The sequence below is a fragment of the Aptenodytes forsteri genome, unplaced genomic scaffold (genome assembly GCF_000699145.1).
Source record: "Aptenodytes forsteri isolate BGI_AS27 unplaced genomic scaffold, ASM69914v1 Scaffold249, whole genome shotgun sequence".
Taxonomy (NCBI): Eukaryota; Metazoa; Chordata; class Aves; order Sphenisciformes; family Spheniscidae; genus Aptenodytes; species Aptenodytes forsteri.
This window is the reverse complement of record NW_008796188.1, coordinates 1,005,414-1,012,962: the sequence shown is the minus strand read 5'-3', so window position 1 is coordinate 1,012,962 and position 7,549 is coordinate 1,005,414.

Here is a 7,549-nt window from a genome sequence, read left to right as displayed (position 1 = left end):
GCTTCTTATTCCGTGTAACCCCTCCCGAGACACCCGGGAGAGAGTCACTGGCAGGAGACATCTTGGTTTCGGGGGGCTGGTGCTGCAGCACCAAGGGGTGAAGCCAGGCTGGCCACGCTGTCGCATCTCCAAGCAAACTCTGCTTCCACCTCAGCGGCCAAATTTCCAGGGGAAGGGGTTTTCCTGAGGGGTGACAGTGTCAATCATTTCTTTGCAGAGATTTCACTGGCAACTCAATTTCTTCCATTGAAAAACAAGTGTGGAGGGAATACCCGTGGGCTGAGTACTTGTAAGTATCCTCTAGCATTTAAAATGTCAGGAGTTCAGGTATTTCCAATCCTTTCGTCTGGTTTTTGAGCCAAGGGTACGACGAGCACAAGCACCCACACAAACCATTTCCATCTGACTTCAAAGCTGAGCTGCTCAGCAAGGAGGGGTGTGAATCCCCAGGGCTTCCTAGGATGGCAAGGAATGCCATGAGCTGTGTCCCTTCCATCCTACGGGACCGTCCCTGTGCCTATTTAATCAATGATCAGGCTACATTTAGCTTCAGCAGGCCAGGAGCAAGTGCCTGCTCCTGCGATGAGTAGTGGTGATCACTGTGGTGACTCAAGGTGTGATGTAGTGACTCAGAGGCGTTTTAGTAAAGCTACTGCAGGATATTTTCCCCTGAAAATCCCATTTCCTCCTGGAGAGCAGCTGGTGTAACAGTAAATGTCCGTTTCTCTCATTCCAGAGTCCTCCAGGACAACAATCTGTGGGCAGTGAAGAGGCATTCGCTGGAGGGTCTGCTCCTGCTGAAGCACCTGTAGGTACCATCCCGTGCCCACCGCGGTGGGCTACTGCCTCACCCTCCCTTGGACCCCTGCTGCTCGACCCACCCCCATGCAAGTGTGCTTTATTCCTCCTCGGTTTCAAGCTACAGCCAGAGCAGAGCAGGGTGTCTCGGTGCTGCAATAGTGCCTGGTGGAAGAATTCCCATAGGGGCACGGTGCAGCTTTCATTTCCCCAAATCCAACCAAGAGGAGGAGGCTGCTGCCCTTTCCCATAGATATTGGATGACTTTTAGTCAACCCCAAGCTAACAGTGACCTCCCACACTCTGGGAGATTGCCTCTGGCTCTGTTTATCTGAGGACCAACATTTTTGGGGTGAGAACCACATAGAACAAGGCAAAACCCACGCATGCCTTGCTTCTGCTAGAGTTTTGGTGGAAAGACCTCCATTGCGGCGAAGACAGAGCCCCAGATGGCTGGTCACTCTTGGGATAGCCTCTCCGGTGGCTATCCCAGGTGGAAAGAGAGAAGCCTGCACTACCCTTCCTCTGCTGAAATCCCAGATGGACTGAGGTTGGGAGATCTGTGCTTCAACCTCCTGCTCCGAGCAGGGCTAACCTCAAAGCTAGCACAGGTTTTTTCTATAAAAAAATCAATGAAGTTGCTCAGGGCCATATCCAGCTGAGTCCCCCCTCTTCTTGGAGGAGAAACAGATGTGCATCTATGTCCACACAATGTCATATGAAATTGCAACAAGCGCTCTGTTTCTAACACTATCTGGAAGGGAGCAGAGGAGCATTAGGGTTTTTTCTCCTTGAAGTTCAGTTTTTTACATATTTTGGTGTTTCCTGTGCCATGCAGGCAAAGGAAGTGTGAAACAAGAACGGCAAAATCTTGCCCTGATCTCTGTCCTCTGCTTGGCTGCTGTCACGCTCTCTTTTCTTATCCTAAGGGCTGAGAGGCAGAAATAAATCCCCCCGTGGAGGCTCAGAGCTTTAGTGTCCAGAGTCCAGATTTCCTGAGCCTCAGAGGAGATGTGGGTACACTCATTTCTCAAACACAAACCTCATGTCAAAGATAAAAATGCTACTTGTGTGAAAAAGCTGACAGCAAGGGAAGCCCTGGCTTGGAGTTGGCTCGTAAGGGTCATGTTTTGGGTCCCGCTCTTCTGTTATTAGAGTAGCTGAAATGAGGGCACAGAGAGGTGTCCCAAATCCCCTCTGTTGCTCATATTTGTAGATCATTGCAAGTATCTCAGCTCCATCACCATTTGCATTTGTAGTGTCATTTATTGAGCATGACCCTTACGTGCTTGCATTTTTCCCACAAAAAGGGAGGTTTTGTATTTTCTAGTATGCACGTTGGCTTGGAAGGAGCCAAGTCCGGGGTGGTCTTGGCGTTTCTGGAGCTGCTCCTGTGGTGAGCCAGCCCTAGGGCTGCATCTAAGCCTTGTCTCAGTGCTGGGGAATGGTGGAAAACAAGGTAGTGCCAGTGCTGGGGCCCACTGCCCACACTAGCTCCCCCTCCCCGTGTCTTTTTAGCAAGTACGTGTGCCCTACATCGTGGAAAAGAAGGATCCAAGAACTTAAGAGCAGAAAGCATGTTCTGCAGGATGTGGGTTGCAGGTTAAATGAGTCAGGTTGGGAAGAAACAGGCTTCCAGCCACGCTCTCCTTCCACAAGGCTGAAAACTGAACTCTCCAAAGTACTTCTGAGATTGCACGCGCAAAGACCTTCCTCCCACCGCCCGGCTGCCTCCCTGGGAGGTCCAGACCCCACAGGCGAGAGCTGCAGCCGCTCCTCGACGCTCTCCCTGAACACCTTCTCCACTAGCGAGGCCATCTCCTACAGAAGAAACCTTGTGCATTCATCTCCTCTAATTTTAGATGCCTAATAATTGCCTAGGATTAAGCTAATCGTTCAGGCTCTCTTCATTTTCCATGGAGAGGAACAGGCACTTCCCATTCACCCAAACGATCTTGGGAACCTGTCTGAGGAGGGGATGAATCACTCCCCAAAAATATTTCTCTCTCGCTGTTTGCTGCAGAACAAGCCTGGGCAGCTACTTCAGGCTGAGACAACGAACCTTTTGATTTCTAAAGCTAGGCCAGGTGAATCCCGCAGCGGCCGAGTGTCTACACACATCTCACAGCAGAGCTGTGGAGTTTAGGTTACCCCTTCACCGTGCCCTTTCCAGACTTCCATGTTCTTGATTTTGCATCTTTAATAGGGTCCCTTTAACGTAACTTTCTCACCAAATGTGGTGTAGGAGGGAGGGATTAAGAGAAAAATAACCATTTCGGTCACACATGTGGCTACCAACCCGTCCCTGAGCCCTCAAACAAGAGGTGCTGTTCAGGCTTTTCTGGCTGACTTCAGCAAGGAAAGCGCCGATGGCACCAGGGGAAGGCAGGCTGCATCTCTGTGGCACATCCAGAGGGTCACACATCGGTGTGGCCCATGCAAATGCATCCTCAGCTGCTAAACTGTGCCTGCGTAAAGAATCTTTTCTGTTATCAGAGAGGAAAATCAAGCCCTAAAATAATTCTGCTGGGATCAGAGCTAAAAAAAAATCACTGAGATGAAAGCCACCTCCGGTCAGGAAGGTTATCACAGGTTACACACCACTGCAAGCTAGTATCAGATATAAACACCGCGTGAAATCAGAGCCGTGTAACATATATGCTGCCAGTGTCAAAGCAAATAAAAGTAAACATGACAGTGCAAATGTAATTAACATTTCGTGTTCTAATTTTAACAGGGATTTATCTTGCAATAAAATCCTGTCAATTGAGGAACATGCTTTTGAGCCACTTCCTTTTTTGCAGCTTATGTGAGTTATAAAAGTTTCTTTCTAGTGTATTTAGTGAAGTCTGTTTGCATTTATAACCCTTTTTGTGATAGAAAATGTTCCTGTTATTTTTAGAACAATGACTAAATTTCTCCCGCTAAAAGACTAACTGAGCTGAAGTGATCAATGCAGATGGCTGGATGACCCACAACAGGATGAGAGATCATAGCGTGGTTATCCTAACGCAGCCATAATAGAAGCCGTTTCTTGAAGGCTTGCTGTATCCTGGAACAGAAATAGATTAAGCACATGTGCACTTCATTTCCTCTCCTTGACAGGTTAAAAAAAAATGAGAAAACGGCAGTTTCCTCCCTATTCTACCTTGGATTTGCATATTTCCTACCAATCAATACTGCTTCGCTCCAGCTTCCTGTAGGACAGACCCGATTCATTTCTGTGATCTTCTTTTTCCCCAGAAACCTTGGTGGAAATCTCATCACGCAGATCCGGAACGGCACTTTCCAGGCATGGCATGGAATGCAGTTTTTACAGAAGCTGTAAGTGTAACAAGGTCTAAAGGTAGATCAGAGCGGGACTCCGCAGGGACAGTGGGGAAGAGCGGATTTGCTCTCTGGAAAGTACTGAATCCTACTATAGATGTCATCCAGGGTCCACCAGGAGTCTGCAGCCTGAAAGCCACTTTCTCCTGGCCTGCTTATCTTCTCCATGGCTTCCTTGAACCAGCATCAGGTTCAAACGGAAGCGGTAGGAGCCCAGAGGGATAGATAAGAAAGAAATGCTGCGGGAAGGGAGAAGAGGCAGGGTGATGAGGGGTATGGGATGTGACCCAGATTTCTAGCCAGAAATTTCACTTTGCATATTTGCATTTAAAAGTAAAGGGTCTCAAAAACATCCACAAAAAGGAAACTTTGTTCTTTTGGTGTCTTGAGAAAACATGACTTAATCCATAGTCAGTTCTATCACGAAGCCCTTCCAGGGATAGAACCACTGTTTCCATCTGGACCTGAAGGAATGGGAAGCCAGGGCGTTTTGCCCACGAAGGGTTCATACACATAAAGAAAAAGCCGCAGTCTCTCTGCTCTCCTGAAAAGTGCAATGCTTCTCACGTGATATATCAAATAAGGTGGCAGAATAAATTATGAACGACAATTCCCGTAGGACGAGGCCACAGCTTTGCCTGGCTGAATGCAGTAATAGAGTAAAAGTTTATGGACAGTGGAAATGTAAGAAAATAAGGAAAGTTAAGACTCCAAAATAACATCAAAGTCCTGGTGGAGGGAAGCAAACGGAAGGTGTGAGCTGAGGAGGAAAGAAAGAGATGTTGTGTTTTCCAGAAGAAGCACTTCTGGGCTTTTCCTCTTTTAGCTGGAGATAATCAGGACCTGATGTATTTTGTGAATCAGCCCATCAGCATCTGTTCCTGCCTCTAGCCTTCATCCCAGGCCCTTCCTCACACGCGTAGCACTGAGCCAATTTTTTATCTTCAGGCTGAAATTTCCTATGTTTGTTCTCCACTTGAAAGGAAATTCTTTGGGGAGGTTTGAGTAAAAATCGTTCAGCCAAATCCACATCTGCCATCCATAAAAGTCGGCTGGATCCTTACCCACCGTAAACCTCTTTACACCACTCACACAGTAGTGAGGAGCCTGGAGAGGGGATTTCAGTGTAATTCTGCATCAGATCCAGCAGGCACAACTCTCTTTGGGCCTCTCTGATATTCAAAGGGTAGAAATGTGAAGCCTGGCAAAGAGGAAAAACTCCTTGATCACAGAAATACTTTGCAATGATCTAGTGGAAATTTACTTTGATTTAGCTCTCTTTATACAGTTCAGGAACCACTGGGGTTTTTTTACTCTACAGTAAGTGTTTTAACCGTCTCCCATCTCTCCAGTGCCTGCTGTATAGGGCCAGCTGATCTTGGCTTTCCAGACTCGTGGGTCTATGTACCTAAGAGGACATGTGGGCAGGCCGTCCCCACGTGCCGCTACCCACACAGCTCACGTCCTTCCCATCACCCACTCACAGTGGTGTGTTGTTTTTTTCAGGATCCTAAGCCATAACCCCCTGTCCGTTATTGCTGACACATCGTTCTTTGAGCTGCCTTCAGTCAAATATCTGTAAGTATTGACTCATTTTTACCAGATTAATATAGATCTTTGTCTCTCTCGAGTGCCCTGTTGTCAGGAAAGCAGAGATCCAGTAGCAAATCTCACTCTTCTCCCAGCTTTATTCTGCTAGAGGCACAAATAACCCCGGCACCGGCAGAGCAAGGCAAAGCCCAAGCAGTTCTGGTGTGTCCCCAGCTGCAAAGCAACCAAGGAGTTGGGACACAAAGATGTTCAAGGTCTGGGGCTGTGGAGTGGCCCGAAGGGTCTGGGAATGTTCCCCACTCCTGCTTGAGCGCTGAGAAGGTGGGATCCTGGTCTTTGGGGCGCTCATGCCAGCAGCCCTGGGCTCCTGCGCACCCCGCATCCCCACCCGCTGCCTTGACACAGCTCCGGGCAGATGATGCCCTGTGAGTCGTTGATCACGATTCACAGCATCTATGGCTCCTGCTCGCATCTGTGTGACTCCTCAGGGAGGAAGACGTCCAGGCTTTTTGCAGAGGTCCTTCCTGCTCACAGCCCCGCTATCCCACAGATACCCTTTGCTTTCTGCTCAGCACATTGTCTCTTTTCACTGGTATAATCTCTCTTTCCAAGGTCACAGTGGATTCATCCTCTTGGGCAAGAAGTGTGTCCCTTCAAGGACTGGAGCTGCACTCATTGGAGAGCAGGAGGAGGGTTTTGAGCCGGGGAATCCTTTCTGTTTGCATTCGTCTCCCACGAGATCTGCAGGATCCCCTCCTGATTCAGCCCCCATGGTTAGGAACGGGTCCCAGCAGAAAGACAATAGGGTTTTGAATCATTTCTGTTTGATTAGGCCAAAGTGGATCCCTCTGCAAACACCACCACAATCATCAGGGACCCGGTCTTGTTCTCAGAGCAGAGTTCTGGTAATGCCACTTGAAAATCTAATGTGGTTTTTCAAATCCTTTCAGAGACCTGGGTGCAACACAAGTGACACAGCAGACATTGCTCACGCTCCTCCTGACAGCAGTCCGCTTGGAGACGCTGTGAGTATGCAGGGACTCGGTCCCAGCCGCCAGCAGATCGTAACTGCTGAAACAAGGGGTCTGCTTGGGAAACAAACCAGCTCGCCACTAAATCAGAATAATCCAAGTAAGCCTAAGGTTTGCTATTTACTTTTGAGAACCTCCCAAACTCACCTGCTAAGAAACAGAATTTCACCTTTTAGATGACATTTTCCAGGTTTTTCAAAGGGAAGTTTTAAATCAAGGTGGGGTGTGTTTCTGTTTCAAACTGCATTTTGGGATTGGTTCCATTTTCAAAGGTAAAATCAACATTTTGATGCCACCGGAGAAGCCCATCTTCTATTTCAAACCTCTCTTAGAAATTTGGAGAACATATTTGTCCATCGGAACTGGGGGGGTGGGAAGTTTTCCAGAGCTGTAGAAGAAATCCAAGCAAAACCATGATGCGTTATCTGTGCGTTACCTGAGTTGGACTCGGAGACATGGCTTGAAATGCTGGGTTTTTCTCCAGTAACCTCTTATCTTTAGCCAGCTGCCCAGTGATACGGCCTGCTGCCTCTGCCGGGAGAAACACACCACCGAAACCCCGTGCAGGACCATCAAGTTCCACTGTGAGAACCTGTGCACCACCAGCGCTCCCCAGTGCGGTAGGCTTCCCGATGATGTCGATGTAGACATCAAATCTGCCCGGTTTCCTCTAGCTTTAGGAGATGCTGTAGCACGGCCCCATTTTGTGTGGGTTCCCAGGCAGCATTGGCCGCCTCGATGGCATCAGTCCAGCCTGGTGGCTCCTGGCCAGTCCCAGGGACACTAAATCTGGGCAGACTCTCTCGAGGAGCTTCATCCATGCGAGGCCTTTAAATCAGCCC